This window comes from Temnothorax nylanderi, unplaced genomic scaffold, assembly GCF_030848795.1.
Source record: "Temnothorax nylanderi isolate EJ_2023f unplaced genomic scaffold, tnyl_v1.0 TNYL_tig0342_pilon, whole genome shotgun sequence".
NCBI lineage: Eukaryota > Metazoa > Arthropoda > Insecta > Hymenoptera > Formicidae > Temnothorax > Temnothorax nylanderi.
Genome location: NW_027249404.1, coordinates 129,900 through 146,842, shown reverse-complemented (window position 1 = coordinate 146,842; position 16,943 = coordinate 129,900). Strand labels below are relative to the sequence as shown.

General features: G+C 41.3%; 1 protein-coding gene and 2 long non-coding RNA genes across 3 annotated transcripts in view; 1 reads left to right on the top strand and 2 right to left on the bottom strand.

The window, feature by feature from the left end:
* Positions 1–16,943, bottom strand: part of LOC139781508 (uncharacterized) — a 94,998-nt gene that overhangs the window by 20,061 nt on the left and 57,994 nt on the right. The window lies entirely within an intron of this gene.
* LOC139781510 (uncharacterized) lies at positions 13,784–14,606 on the top strand. Its single transcript, XR_011720557.1, has 3 exons — positions 13,784–13,962; positions 14,042–14,282; positions 14,356–14,606. It is a non-coding gene; the product is annotated as an uncharacterized lncRNA (long non-coding RNA).
* LOC139781509 (uncharacterized) lies at positions 15,211–16,035 on the bottom strand. Its single transcript, XR_011720556.1, has 3 exons — positions 15,853–16,035; positions 15,533–15,773; positions 15,211–15,459 (listed from the first exon to the last, which is right to left on the bottom strand). It is a non-coding gene; the product is annotated as an uncharacterized lncRNA (long non-coding RNA).

Genomic DNA, 16,943 nt, shown 5'->3' with positions numbered 1-16,943 from the left:
TATAATGTTCTATGTCGATTTAATCAGTGTCGTCATGATCCTTTTATCGTTGGGTGTCGTTTAAATGTTATTGTGTTAATCTTCGTTAAGTGTCAATTGACGACTTGGTTTATTGGAAAAGTCTTTCAGATAAAAATTAAAAGGTTCGAAGGGGGCCAATAGACGATCTTATTGGATTTTGGATCCAGGGCCTGTATTGAGCCCAATAGAGCCTAAGTCAAATTTTTTAAATAAAAACCCCTATTTTTTATTCTACCATCTTTCTCTATTAATTAATTTGAACAACTTGTAACGATGCACCCCTGAGAAACATCGTTCCCGGCCGCCACCCGCCGGATGCCGCCCGACCGATCTTCCGTCGGGCGAGGATAGGGCGCGGTGCGCCCACATTTTTAAAACGCTCCACAAGCACCGTGTGCGCGGGCTAAACGCAGCACCGGTGCCGACCCGCACGGCGCCGACGAGCGCCGGAGAGAGCCGACTCGCCCCGAAGGCGAGCGCGCGTAAGCGTAACCCCTACGCGGCTCGCCTGGCGGTCGGCCTCCCTCCGAGCAGACCCGCCGCGCCGGTATATAAACCGGCGCTCCGGCAAGAGCGAACACTTCGTCTTCTCGCCAGCATTCCGCTGTTCCCGACAAAGCCTACCCAGCAAATCCTAGGGCGACACCCTAAACGAGGTTCGGAGCTCCGCGTCTCGACTGAGGGCTCTCAGGTGTCCCCCGAACTCCATCCAACCGAACTCCCGACGGCACGGTTACGCGGGGTCGAGCACGCTCAGCCTCGCAACGAGGACTCTCACTGCCGCTGCCCCGGGACTCCGTGCTCCTCCGGGATGCTCCTCGCATACTCGTGTCATCTCGCTATACCTCTCGCGCCCGCTCAGTAAAATCATACCGCGTTTCTACGGATACCGCGTTTCCGTCCCGCCCGACCGCGCCGAGTGCACATGCACCGCATTTCGCTATATCGCTGCATCGCGCCGAAGTGCACCTGCACGACCCCGCCGTTGTAATATACCGAGTCCATAAGCTCTTGTAATACCGCGTTTCGCTATATCGCTGCATCGCGCCGAAGCGCGCCTGCACGACCCCGCCGTTGTAATATACCGAGTCCATAAGCTCTTGTAATACCGCGTTTCGCTATATCGCTGCATCGCGCCGAAGCGCGCCTGCACTATCCCGCCGTTGTAATATACCGAGTCCATAAGCTCTTGTAATACCGCGTTTCGCTATCGCGCCGCATCGCGCCGAAGTGCGCCTGCACTATCCCGCCGTTGTAATATACCGAGTCCATAAGCTCTTGTAATACCGCGTTTCGCTATCGCGCCACATCGCGCCGACGTGCGCCTGCACTATCCCGCCGTTGTAATATACCGAGTCCATAAGCTATTGTGATACCGCGTTCCACTCGCGCCGCGCCGCACCGAGTGCGCCTGCACTATCCCGCCGTTGTAATATACCGAGTCCGTAATCTGCCGTAACCCCGCGTTTCCGCTATATCGCTGCATCGCGCCGGAGTGCGCCTGCACTATCCGGCCGCTATAATACACCACGTTCCGTAACCTATTGTAATATCGCGCCGCCAGCATTTGTAGACCATAATACTGAATAAATCATTTCGTATGCGACTCAACTGATTATTGTCTCTGGGCCTTTCCGTCGAACTCCCGATCCGGCAAACTAGCCCGCGTTCGACGATAAAGTTAGGCCGTTACAAACTATTGTTTGAAAAATTCTTTTATTTGCCTAATACTTTTTGAGATATTCAAGGAAAACTTGGTAACTTTTTCAATATTTAGCTTGTGATATCTTGATGATTGTTTGCCAGAGAAAAAAAATGGTACAGAGGACTTTTTAACTTAATTTTATTTTAAAAATGTGCTGTTGCAATAGTATACTCCAATTTTTTTTAAATATTTGTGTATGCATCTTCTTGGAGTGTTTACAAGTATTTAAAAAAATTGGAGTGCTATTGCAACAGCATATTCTTAAAACAAAATCAAGTCAAAAAAAGTCTTCTATTGGGGAGACCGGGGCAAACTCGACACAATTTTTTCAAAGGCAATTTTCAACAATTAATTAAAATTTTCAAGCAAATTTAATGGTACACATTTAAAGAGCGTTCCTTCAGGTACAAAATTGCTTAAGGAAATTTTGCTGTACGTCGCTTAGTTTTGCCCCCAGGAAAGGAAAGTGACGCGAAGACAAATTTTCAAATTGAAAAATGCCGGGGTAAACTCCTTTGCCTGATCGACACAATTTGATCTGGAACTTATTTTTCATTGTCTGAAACTAAATATACATTTGTTTATCGTGAATTTAGAAAGTACAAAAATTTGGAATTAAGTAAAACAATCATTGGAAATAATGAGAACAAAAATTGTTGAACATTCAATTATTTTCATCTAAACTCATGTCTGAAAAACAATTTATGCAAGTAAATTCGTGATTACACGTGTGCACACATTTGTCATGGGCCATATAGCTGCATCACAAGCATCGTTTATTATTGGGAGCCAATAAAACAGCGTGTCGACTTTTCCCCGTCGACTTTGCCCCGAACGTCGTTTTTTACTTTTGTTACTCCCAAAATATAAAAATTTTGAAAATATGCAAAAACTATTATCGGATTCGTATAAAGCATCGAATTTCCCATCAAAATCACTTACCGGTAGATTCGCAAGAGTAAAACTCGATGAAAGAGTAGACATTTTTGAGAGATCAGAAAAATTACTTTTCACTATCAAAAACGCTTATGTCGCGTTAAAAATTACACTATAACTTAGAATGTTACCAAATTCCGTTGATAATACTGGCACATAAAGACGCATTTACAGTAGGAAAGGCAAGTTTCTACAATAGATTTAAATTGGCAAAAAGCCTAGTGTCAAGTTTGCCCCGGTGTCGAGTTTGCCCCGGTCTCCCCTACCATTTTTTCCTCTGGCAAACAATTATCAAGATATCATAAGCTAAATATTGAAAAAGTTACCAAGTTTTCCTTGAATATCACAAAAAGTATTGGGCAAATAAGAAAATGTTTCAGACAAAAGTTGTTCAAATTTATTAGTAGAGAAAGATGATACAATAAAAAATAGGGGTTTTTATTTTAAAAATTTGACTTGGGCTCAATACAGGCCCCGGACCCAAAATCTAATAAAATCGTCTACTGCGGTCTCCTTCAAACCCTTCAACTTTTACCTAAAACACTTTTCCAATAAACCAATACTTTCTGAGATAATTGGTGGAAATCATTGGCACACGAGAAATAAAACCTTATTATATATATATATATATATATATATATATATATACAATATAAACTTTGCATAGTGTGTGGTGTTCTCTTTTGCGGATATATATTATCGGCAGAAGCAAATTAAGAACATTTAAATATGGGGTTTATTCTCTTTGTTACTTTCATTTGAGGCTTCATATTTTTAGGGTTTATACCGTAATTTTTAAGGATTAACCATTAATTGAAGGTTAACCATTAGTTAGTTAGATAAGTTTATTGCATATCCTCGCAGGATTTACAAGGCGTTTTTGTGAGGAACGTACCCAAACCTCTTACAGATCACACCCCCTTAGCCTGGCCATTTTACGACTTTACAACTAGACTAGTTCCCCAACCCTCCCCCTTCCTCCTTCCCCTTTCTGCTTGTCTTCTTCCGCTTCCTCCGCGTCTGCGTCCCTCCGCCTCCGTCCATCCTGTCTCGGTTCTTCCCTGTCCTCAGACTCTGAAACAGATTGCGTTAACACTACCTCCTATTCACTTCTCCTTCTCCTCTCCCCTTCCCCTGCCGTCATACCCTCTATCTTCCTTTTTCTCTCTTTTCCCTCCAAATTCCCTCCTACTTTTCCATCCCTCCTACTCTTCTTTTTCCCTCCCGTTTCCTCCGGCATCCTTCAGTCCTCCTCCCTCTACTTTCCCCACCCACGTCTCTCTGCCTCCTTCCTTCCTGCCAGACTTCTTCACTTACTTTCCCTTCTTGTCCTCCTCATCCTCACCCGACTCCATCAGTAGACTCTCCTCCATTCTTTTTCGTGATCTCGTCCTCCTCAGTCCTCCTCCAAACCGCTCTATCCTCCTCCGTCCTTTTTGTTCTCCTCGCACTCTCCTCCCTTTCCCTTATTCTCATCTCTACGGACCTATCCTCCGCCACTTTAACCTTGAGCCTGTACCCTTCCCTTCTCCTCGCCTCCAAGACCCTCCGTTTGTCCTCACTTCCCATCTTCACTAATACCGTCAACCAAACCCCCCTCTGTCCTATCACGCTTACTTCTTTTACCTCTACTCTTACCTTTAATCCCTTCTCAAATAGCTCTTTTACTTTCTCCCAATTTGTTCCCTTTCCGATCCATCTCTCTCTCTCGACTCTTAGGATCACATTCTTCTTCCTTTCCTCCTCCTCGTTCCCCTCGTATTCATCCTCCCACCAATTCTTTGCCTCTGCCTTACCCTTCCGCTCCTCGCTATCGTCCCTCTTCCTTTTTCCCGCACTCTGCTCTAACCTCTCCACTTTTCTTCTTAAGCTTTCTATTTTCTCTCTCTGGTTCTTTATTTCTTCATCTCTTTTCTTAAAGCCCTCCTTGACCTCTCTCATTATCTCCCGCTTCAAATCCTTCTCCATCCTTTCCATCGCCTCCTTTTCCATTATAAATTTTCCTCTGAATTCCATCTGTAACTCATACAATTACTCACTCTCCTTTCCCCTGCTCTGTCTTCCTCTCACCCCCCTCTCTCTCTCTCCTCTACGGTACTTACCTCTTTCACCACTACTTTTTACCTTTGCTCCTTCCAAGTTTATTGTACTATTCCTTCTACAATCAGCTTTCCGCTTACTTTCTACTACTATTATCCACTTCTTCTCAAAGCTCGACCACTCTGCTGCTGCCACGTGCGTTTCTTTCCTCTTTCTCTCGATTCTATCGCTTCCTTCTATCGATTCTTCCTTTCGATCCTTCCATTCCTCACTGTCATCCGCGCGCTCTAATGCCGCGCCTCGACGTCCCGCAGTGGTGCCAACCCACTCTTTTGGAGGGGCCGGCACCCCACGCTGTCTCGGCCCTAGCCGGCGCCCGTCCCTCTCACCTCAGCGCCATCTTCATGCTTCATAGTTCCGTGTCCACATCTGCGCTGCTCCCCTCTCTCGTCTCCCCCCGCTCGTCACGCCCGGCTCCGTCCTAACCTCCAAACTTCTTCATCTACGAATTCCTCTATATCTCCTCTCACGTTCCATTCTTCTCACCTCCTTCATTTCCTCATCATCTTCCATACTCTCTTTATCGATTCACCCATCCCCCGCTGACTTCCCTCCTTTTTCCTTCCTTTTCCTCCAATCTCACCGCTCTTCCATCCTCGAGCCGTCCACTCACTCCAACGTTCCAACCGGAAGTCCCCCAGGTTAACCATTACCCATACAGCACATATTGTTGCAGAAAGCTTCCAAAAAGGTTTCAAAAACATTTCAACCTTTCACATGAAGATAATTTTTCAAAACTTTTAGTTGAGTTATCTCTGAATCGTTTCACATAAAATAATTTTATGAATCTTTCAGTTGAGCTGTTTCTAAAACCTTTCTCACGCAATAAAGTTAAAAACTTTTAATTAAGTTATTTCGGAAACATTTCATAAAATATAATTTTGCAAACCTTTCAATTGAATTTTCAATGAAACTTTATACACATTGTGACGTGACATTGTCGCGTCCACCGCCCAGACGGTAGCTCGGCCGAGGGGAAGGTCGGGGATGGCGCCTCGACTCGAGTAGGGAACGGTAAATTGCGCTAATTATATTTTAAGTTAGATTTTATAGAAACAACAGGTGGTGCCGGAGCGGGGGATCGATGATGAAGGAGAGATGTAACGACTAATGTCGCAGCGAGGGACGGATGAGCACGTGGGGAACGCGAGACGGAGTGATTGGCCGACGGGCGGGCCACCAGGGCCCTCCGCCGAGGAAGCGCATTGAAATGTCTCGCACAGCACGATCCTGACCCCGCCGCAGCACAACCAAGGGTGCACCACCGCGACTGCAGCGCGGGTGGACGACCCAGACATTTCCTCCGACGGTACCGAGGGGCCGAGCGGCACAGTCATGGCCCGGCCAGCCTGGCTAAAAACCGCAATGGGCCCGCATACATAATAGCCATTTGAAGGGACCGCGGAAAACGGCGGACATTGAGAGCGACGCCGCGAGCAGGGCGGCACGCACGACCAATCGGCGGGGCGGAAAACTGCGAGCTTGGGGCGCGTGCGCGGGGGCCCAGCGTGGTCCCGCCGGACCGACCACTCGTCACTGTCGAACCAGCCGCAGCCGAGGTGACATCCCTTGAAAGTGCCCCGACGCCGCCGAGCAGCAGCGAGCAGCAAATTGTAAGATCTCCACTCCGGTACTGCCGCGATATTAAGGGCTCGATCTCGGCCACGGCCTCGTACGATTTAAGGCAAATATCGATTAGATTACCGTGTAGATCGATCCGATTAACCTCTACACGTGGCGACCGGCTCCCGTTACCGCGGATGACGATTAGATTTGTCGTGGCATTTAGCTGAGATCGAGTGCGCGGGGTTGGCTGAGATCGTACCTGGAAAGTTTATTGGAAGGCCCTCCTCGGAAATTCTAACGCGGCCGACAGTCAATTAGCGTATAATGTATCGTGTTGCGTATTCGTGAATCTTGATGCTTGTCGCGTATGAAAGCGTACCGGGAAAGGTGCGTTTCGGGAGATATTGCGTTCATTGTGTAGTGTTGCGTATGTGAGAGCGTGCCGCGGACGGCGCGTTTCGGGAGATATTGCGTTGTCTTACCGAGAGCCTCGCGGATATTTTGTGTCGCATTGCGCGGGCAAGTATCGTCGCTGGCTCGAAGGGAAATCTCGCGAACGTGTTAATCGCGTTTATGGTATAGTGTTGCGTACTTGGGAGTATTCGTCGTGCGATTGGACGTATTGCGTTAGTGTTGCGTGGTTGCGAATGTTAATGAGATAATTGCGGTATTGTGTAGGGTTGCGTCTTTGCGAATATTAATTCAGAGAATCGCGATATATTGCGTTCGCGTTATGTCAGGAATAGCATGTTGTGCCCGCTCGAAGGGGAGCCTCGCGGACATGATGCTATCACGTGCTCCGCGCGTGTATTAGCTGCCGGTTAGATTACCGCGCCTACTGACACTTTAATTCCATCTATATTTTGTCCATGATTTCTCTGAAATATATTGGGTGTACAACTTAGTTCGGGCCGTTTTCAAAAGATGGCTCTAGGTGCTATAAATGGTTGACGGCGACAGCTGATTTTTGCTGTATCGTAAAGTGTCAACATCTGTCAACCAAATATTGTTTACAAGCCTTTGAGTTTTGCACAACAAGTTTAATTTTTACTGCGTTGAAAATGTCAAGTTTCGTTCCAAATAAGCACCATTTGCGGGAAGTTTTGATTTTCTGTTTCAATTGGAAGAAAAGTGCAGCTGAAGCGCATCGAATGCTTGTGGAAGTGTATGGTGAATCTGCACCATCGGATAAATCTTGCAGAGAATGGTTTCAACGATTTAAAAGTGGTGATTTTAGTGTTGAAGACAAAGAGCGTTCGGGTCAACCGAAAAAGTTTGAAGATGAAGAATTAAAAACATTACTCGATCAAGATTCGTGTCAAACGCAAGAAGAGCTCGCAAAAACATTGGAAGTTACTCAACAAGCTATTTCGAAACGACTCAAAGCCGCGGGATACATCCAAAAGCAAGGAAATTGGGTCCCATATGAATTGAAACCGAGAGATATTGAACGACGATTTTGCATGTCCGAAATGTTGCTTGAACGGTACAAAAAGAAGTCTTTTCTGCATCGAATCATTACCGGGAACGAAAAATGGATTCACTACGACAACCCGAAACGCAAAAAATCGTATGTAAAGCCCGGCCAACCGGGAACATCAACGCCGAAGCCGAATATCCATGGTGCCAAGGTAATGCTCTGTATTTGGTGGGATCAGAAGGGTGTGATCCACTATGAGCTGCTAAAACCTGGTCAAACCATCACGGGAGACTTCTACAGGCAACAATTGATCCGTTTAAAGCGAGCTATAGCCGAAAAACGTCCAGAATATGTGACCAGACACGAATCCATAATCTTTCACCATGACAACGCTCGGCCTCATGTTGCTGTTCCGGTTAAAAACTATTTGGAAAATATCGGATGGGAAGTTCTGGCTCACCCGCCTTATAGCCCAGACCTTGCCCCTTCCGACTATCATTTGTTTCGATCGATGCAGAACGCTTTGACTGGAATACGCTTCACTTCAGAACAGGGTATCAAAAATTGGCTCGATTCATTCTTGGCTTCAAAAGATGAACGCTTCTTCCGCGACGAAATCCATAAATTGCCAGAAAGATGGGAAAAAGTAGTGGCTAGCGATGGACAGTACTTTGAATAAGGTATTAATTCATTTTATCGTTCAAATAAATGCGTTTTTCAAGCAAAAAAACGGACCGAATTAAGTTGTACACCCAATACATTGTTATACTTTAATCTGTGCCGATTGCGCTACGCCCCCTTTTCACTCCTCCACAAACGAACGTTACGCCCTGAGCTTGTGTCGAGGCTGCAGAAACGGATCTCGGGAACTGAATTGTCGAAACGTGGTGCGCGTAATCGCACCTGGCGCCCATTTGGAATCTTTCGTCGGGAGGAACCTATACGGGAAGTATTTTGGAGGAATTGATCGCGAGCTATCGTCTGTTTAGCAGTTAATTTGCGGCAGCGCCCCTTCGGCTAGCGAGACCGAAGGAAAACGGGTCGCAACATATAGGAGAAGTAAATAGACGAATTTAGAAAATTTTAATTGCAGCCCTAAAATGGTTCTAAGGGATGTAACCACACCCTTCATATGTAGGACTTTTTGCTTTTCTCAGATATTAATTATTAATATTATATTATATTATGTAATAATATATGAATCTTTTATATTAATATTCATAACATATCAATTGTTGTTGCGTTGTTTTTAATATTTGCCAGTTAATAAATAATTTCAAATTTTTGAACACTAAAGATGCTTATATACAATACGAACGAAAAGGAATTAAGCATCAGAACCAGAGGATCGTCACTAGCCCGTTCGATCATGGAAGTCAAGCAACGTTGAGTGCGGTTACTACTTGGATGGGTGACCGCCCGAATAAAAAAAATACGGCAATATATTTCGGAAATCTTTCAACACACTTTCAGAAAGGTTTCAAGTGTGAGAATCGCGGACATTTTGCTATTCCAGAGTTGTCTCAGAGATGTTGCAGAAACATTTTGAAATATTTATGACATGTTTCAACTTCATCAGATGAAACATTTTTTAAATATCTCTGAAAGGTTCCTGTCCTGTATGGGTAATTGAAGGTTAACTATCACTTGGAAGGTTAACCATCATCCAAAGAAAAACCCTTAAAGTTGGGTGTGATTTCGGACCGCCAATTGAAAGTTAACCTTCAAATGATGGTTAACCTTCAATTGGCGGTCCGAAATCATACCCAACTTTAAGGGTTTTTCTTTGGTGTTTTTTTAACGGTTAACACCAAAAGTTGAGTGTATTTTTCCATAAGGGTTAGTTGATATATATTATAGTATTTGATATGTTTATAAATGTATCTGTGTTTTTTATATGCACGTGTGTGTGTGTATGTGTATGTGTGAAGAAGAGGCTGGAAGAAGAAGTAAGTGCTTATAACTATTAGGAAAAAATACAAGTAACATAAGCTTTATTTTACACGTTTACATGGGTACACTCGAGCATACACATACACACATATATACGCGCACATACAACTACATACGCATATACATAATATTGTAGTTCCTTCGCCTCTCACGTTCGGGGTGCTTTATTAACGTGAGTCCCCTCACCTCTCACGTTCAGGGTGCTTTATTAACGTGAGTCCCCTCGCCTTTCACGTTCGGGGTGCTAGATTTCTGTTTTATTCTAGTAATCCATAACTTGTTTGTTAACATTAAGGGTCTTCTGGGTCTGCTCTATGTGCTGCATATATTGTTATATATAACAGATTGCTTTGAGGATATTTGACATATGGCTGATGACGTGCATAACCCAAATACCATAGTACACTCGCAACGTATGCACATGTACCAAGCGTTCTTGCTCCAGATTGACAAGTACAATAGTATCCGCTTATAATGTTTTCGTCTTCTTCCGTTATATCATTTTGATTGAAATATGCTGTAAGAACTTGGTGTTTTGTAGAATGACGAAGTTTAGAATAAACCCTGATTTTTATAAGATTATTTTCATTCAATAATGTATCAATCTGTAGTTCATCATCTCCGTCTCTTTGCAGCTTATCTTGTATGTATCCTGGAGCTAGATTAACCTGATAAATACCTACTGTTAGACTTCGTAGGTAATCTATATCAAGCCGCGGAAAATCGAGTACTTGATTATTTAATCTTTTTTACTGATTGTGAGTATATCTAGCTAGCAGTAGATTATCAATTATTATCAATGTCTAATCGTGCTTGTACTACATTTGCTGTTCGTGCTCGTTGTAACATCTCTCTAGCAGTTTCAACAGTGGCTCCTTGCATATGAATAAGGGGATGGTATTTGTTAATAATTGTGTGTGCTCCAGCGATTCTATAATAATCACCAATATGCCCTGCATTTTGAATATTAAACGTATGTTCAAAGATTTTAAAAATCGTCCGGAGATGTCCATTTCTCGCCTCAACTATCTATCTGTTTTTTGTTACAAGTTTTGTATTGTTTGCATCTTCCGTTGTGAGCTGACGCTGCCCACGTTCAAGTAAAGCATTTTATAGTTAATTCCCAAATGCTGAAGAAGCGGTATAACGTCCCTATATCCTCTATCCACCAAAAAAATGTCTCCATTTTGAAACCAGTTAGATAAGGCTTGTGCATCTCTCACAAATTCATTTTGAAAAATTGCATCATTCAATAATGATTATTACAATAATAATCTGAAAAACATGGCCCTAATATAGCTAAAATATATCCATCAGTCGCTACAATTAATGTTGGCTTTAATAGGTGTCTACCTTTATGCATAGAATAAGACTGTCTTAATGCACGAAAATTACTGCTTTTGTGAATGTACGCGTAAGTTGCATCACATATACGATAGATCTTGGTATATTAGGTTGTTCATTATACAGTTCATTAGCGTAAGGTGTTACATGTTGATTTATAAAATCTACTCTATTAATAGCTTCTAAGCCAATATTTTCGCGTACAAACCTTCTTGATAATGATCTCCGAACTGTACTAACTGCCATATTAACAGCTTGTCTACTGGAACAATTAAAAAGTACCTTTAAGAATTCATCTGATAAGCCTTGTCTCAACTTACATAAAAATATCATTAAACCTTTTCTCCTAATATACCGTAAGCCATGTTCTTCAGGAACTGTTTCGCAATATGTGAAAAGATCTTCAAATTGTTGTTTATTTATTGGAAACAAACATTCAAATTCTTCATCAGTTAACGTATCAGCGTCTTCCAATTTAGGACGCACTTGTGCCACATTACGAAGTTGTTCTAAGAAAACTTGTAACTGCGGTCCACGAATAACATAAGGCTTGTTAGTTTCAGAGTTGTAAGAAATTAATTAAAATTTTAATGTAATTAAAGTTTAATTAAAAATTAAAAATTTAATTCTTAATTGAATGTTTTGAATTAAAAGTTAGAATATTATTTCTGTTTGAGATCGCGATTTCATCGTAGCGTGCATCGATTTCGTCGCACGAAAAGGCACAATGCGTGTGCCTTCGTTATTCAATAAAATATATAAGCATATGTAATTTCTTTGTGCTTTGCATTATAACATGGGCTTTTCCAAGAACATTATTTAATGCTCAAGACGTTTCTCGAACTTTGTTTTTATGTTCTTGTGCGATAGAAAAACCCACGTTATAAACACTCTTTGGCGTGACAAACAACAACAATTGTTAACGGCCGATTAACAGTATTTCGTCTCGAGTCGGCATGTTGCGGTGACGTAGACAGCCGATTGCCAATCGCTCGTCACAATCCGCGCCTCGCGCATATCAGGTGCGAATCAATGCGTGGCGGGCCCCTTGGCCGCCAATCGCACATGAAGACCTGAGGTCACCGCCAACGCTTTAAATCCATTGGTGATTGCCGAGAGAAAGCTCGTTTATAAAAGAGCTTGCTTCGACGGAGAGGCACTCTCGCTCGCAGTTCACCCGCATGGAAAGAAAAATTCTTGGTAATCTTGTGAGATACATTTAGTAATAGTTCTTTTTAAAATATTTGATTATTATTACCGAATATAATATTAATAACAAAACATTTTGTAATAATTATAAACATTTTGAAAGAGCCAATTTTGCGTTTAGTTGAGCCAACTAAATTATATAGTACTTATTATCAAATAGCTTAGTGATAAATAACAAACAGTTTGATAATTAGTACTAAATTGTATGAAAAAGCGTTATCTGAATGATTTGGTGACAGTTACTCAATTATTTAGTAAGCAATTTGGTAATTTAGTAAGTATTACTAAATTTCGTAAATATTACTAAATAATGAGATTATTCTTTACTGTGCGGAAGCGCAGGCATTTGTTAGCGGTGGCGCTTCAGGGAACCGAGAGCGTTGCACGCATCGAATCGTGAGCCACAGCCACGTGAGCGTGCATGCACGGTCGTGTCCTTGCGGCAAGAGCTTTGTTTCGGATTACGCAGAGCAGGTCGTTGTGTTCCGAGTCCCTAACCTCGTCTCGAAAGTGGCGTATTATTTGAGTCGCGCTAGTAATCGTCGATCCAAGCGTTTGTAGGTGACGGATTTACCCTATATGCTAACTACGCTGAAGCGTAGGGCGGCAGATTTTTGGGAGCGGCAAATTTTTGGGCGAGATTGCAGTTTTTCTTTCCAAATTTCACAAATTTGGTGAGCACGTGGAAGTGGTAGCCCCTACAGCACGAAATATTGCAGCAACATTGCAGCAATATTTTCATGTTGCACAATATTACGAATATTGCAGCAATATTGCTGCAATATTGTTAATTTAATATTTTTTAAGTAACGTTGCAATATATTGCTAAAATATTGTTAATTAAATATTTTATAAGAAATGTTCCAATATATTGCTGAAATATTGTAATTTCAATATTTTAGGAAATGTTACTATATAGATATTAGCAACATTATAACACAATAATGTATATTATATTTTGAAAAATTACAGATATATATATTTCTTTCGTAATATAAAGTCTATGTCGCCGTTTGCGCTCGCCCGCGCGGCTCGCCGCCCGCTGTCACGTCGTCGTTCGCTTTCGCCTCGCGCGTATCCGTACCCTAACCAAAAAAGCCCGTCCCGTGGTCAGCACAGTTTCTCGCTCTCGCGCGATACCGTTTATCTAACATCGCAATCTAACATCCTGTGAGTTGTGATAACCCTGCTCTTACACGCTTTACTATGGTGTAGACTTCGGCTGAGTTCCGATATTCACTGCCAGTACTACAAATCTATGGTTTATGTCACGTACATTGCATTATAGATTTTCAGTACTGAAAGTGAATTTCGAAATGCAGCCTTCGTGCGCTTGTCGTGCGCTTCGGCGAATCGCGCTTTTGTTATGTTTCGCGATTATGATCCGTCGCGTCGCGAGTGTGGCATTTGTTTCTCTAGCCTGTGTCGTTGCCACTGTATCCAGTCTGAATCTCGTAAGTAGAGAAGACATTTCCACGTTTCGAATTCGTACGTATGTACAGAAGGCGTCAATAATGCCTTCCCAGCTAAAATTGCTACGCGCAACGCATCTAGCCATTCGTGCATCATGACTGTTGGTTCTTGGAGAACCGGCAACGTCGCGGAGAGCTGTCAGTGTTAACTCAGTGCGGAAGAAAGGTTATCAAGCATGATTACCACGTGGAAATCGTGGTCCATAACCTTCCATCGTCTAGAAATATAAGGAGAGGTAAGAAATACATATTAATATATAAATAATATGTTTGCAATAAATACATTTTATATATTTTGAATAAATATATTTGCAGATTAGCGGAAGTCGGCAAACTGGAAACGCCAAAGTTACAGAGGAAATACAAGGGATAAGTATTCATAGTTATTTATAATTATAATACAGATAAATATATCATCATGCAGATAATCAGTGCATTTAATTACAGAAAGGATAACAACAATTATATATAACAGTGTTGGCGAGAAAGAAGTAACAAAGGCAGGACACACACGTTTTAACAAGTTTTGATTGATCAACATTATTGTCCTTACATAGTAAGCATCGTCCAGAAAACTTATCTTGCTACAGTGATTAACACGCAAAGTAATATTTATATGCTGCTTTTAGCATGCTCAAACAGAGGCAGTTATTTTCCTGAGCAATCATGAAAGCAGTCGCGGCTTATACGCTATTCCAGGATTAGATTATGTCGCTCATAAGGACGTATTGCTGTATACTACGATTGAGAAAGCGGCACTGCAACACGAGCTGTTCGATAAGTTTCTGACCTATCATCCGGACAAGTATACTGGGTGAGTCAGTAACAAAGACAAATGTTTTATTTTATTTAGCAAAGAGAAACTAATGAAAATACGATACGTGGTTCATACAAATTATTGTCTCTCGAGACATTGCGGAGACAGGCTGCGTGACTCATTAGAACCATGTATCGTATTTTCATAATTATCTTTGAATACGCAAAGAATTTAAATCGCCCGACCAAAGTCTTGTATCCTTCCTGGCCTTCCAACCTGGGAGTATCAATTCGAAGATGCTTGGTTCGCGTCGGAGAAGACATTCGTCGGACTTGACCACCGTATTGTTTTTTTAAATTTGCGAACGTTTCGACCCTTTTTTGGTCATCATCAGCGCAATATTAAAAGTTAAACGCAAAATAGATCTGTCAAGTTTATATAGATATGTCAGTCAATATAAATTAAACTATACGATAGTCGATAAAGTTAAATTTAAAAAAACAATACGGTGGTCAAGTCCGACGAATGTCTTCTCCGACGCGAACCAAGCATCTTCGAATTGATACTCCCAGGTTGGAAGGCCAGGAAGGATACAAGACTTTGGTCGGGCGATTTAAATTCTTTGCGTATTCAAAGATAATTATGAAAATACGATACATGGTTCTAATGAGTCACGCAGCCTGTCTCCGCAATGTCTCGAGAGACAATAATTTGTATGAACCACGTATCGTATTTTCATTAGTTTCTCTTTGCTAAATAAAATAAAACATTTGTCTTTGTTACTGACTCACCCAGTATACTTGTCCGGATGATAGGTCAGAAACTTATCGAACAGCTCGTGTTGCAGTGCCGCTTTCTCAATCGTAGTATACAGCAATACGTCCTTATGAGCGACATAATCTAATCCTGGAATAGCGTATAAGCCGCGACTGCTTTCATGATTGCTCAGGAAAATAACTGCCTCTGTTTGAGCATGCTAAAAGCAGCATATAAATATTACTTTGCGTGTTAATCACTGTAGCAAGATAAGTTTTCTGGACGATGCTTACTATGTAAGGACAATAATGTTGATCAATCAAAACTTGTTAAAACGTGTGTGTCCTGCCTTTGTTACTTCTTTCTCGCCAACACTGTTATATATAATTGTTGTTATCCTTTCTGTAATTAAATGCACTGATTATCTGCATGATGATATATTTATCTGTATTATAATTATAAATAACTATGAATACTTATCCCTTGTATTTCCTCTGTAACTTTGGCGTTTCCAGTTTGCCGACTTCCGCTAATCTGCAAATATATTTATTCAAAATATATAAAATGTATTTATTGCAAACATATTATTTATATATTAATATGTATTTCTTACCTCTCCTTATATTTCTAGACGATGGAAGGTTATGGACCACGATTTCCACGTGGTAATCATGCTTGATAACCTTTCTTCCGCACTGAGTTAACACTGACAGCTCTCCGCGACGTTGCCGGTTCTCCAAGAACCAACAGTCATGATGCACGAATGGCTAGATGCGTTGCGCGTAGCAATTTTAGCTGGGAAGGCATTATTGACGCCTTCTGTACACGTGCAATACTTAAGTTAGTGAAAAATATATTTACATGTATATTAAATAATGTATTACTGATCCAATATATTATTATACTTCTTAGAAAAATATGTCTACGACACAAAAAAAGTATAGCATCGTCGAATTTTCTGACGGGTTACAAATAATTCCGTCTTCTTGGATTAATAATTATGGAAACGAAAGCATTTGGCCAGGCCATATCAAATCCCAATATACCTTGGATAAATTACTTGTAAAATCACAACTTCCACCAGGAACTGAAACATGGGATACGTGTAAAATAAAGCGAATTTTTGGCGCGGCAGGTAAATTTATATATATTTAATCAAATTATTATTTTAATAAGATTAATCTGCCAATATATTTTTAGAGGATTTGTGCATATTTCTCAAATAAAATATCTATTGTAACAAGCTTTAAAAATTATAAGATATCTTTCAATTTTTCTTTTGTTAAGATACTTGGGAACGAGCTCAAGACAAATTAGCAGATTGCCACTATGAACAGAGAAAAGAAGGAATATCTAGTCAAACTAAAAAGATTGTACAATTGCCATCACTACCCAAGGAACCAATTTCACTTTCATCGCAATCGTCTCTTCCACCTTTGTAATACGAAGCTTCAACATCAACAACTGACAAAGCACAACGGAATGTACAAACGAGTAAGTTTTTATTGTTACTTATTGTTAAAACTTTATTAAATTTTGTTTCTGCTTGCTCAGTCTTTTCTACTTTTTCGTATTTTGTAGAAATAATACATCCCACTTGTATTTTCATTTCAAAATTAATTAATTAATTATGGATAAATTTTAATGAATTGTAGGTGAAACTCTGCCTAATATATTAGCTTCGTCTACTAGTACAAAGTCTCT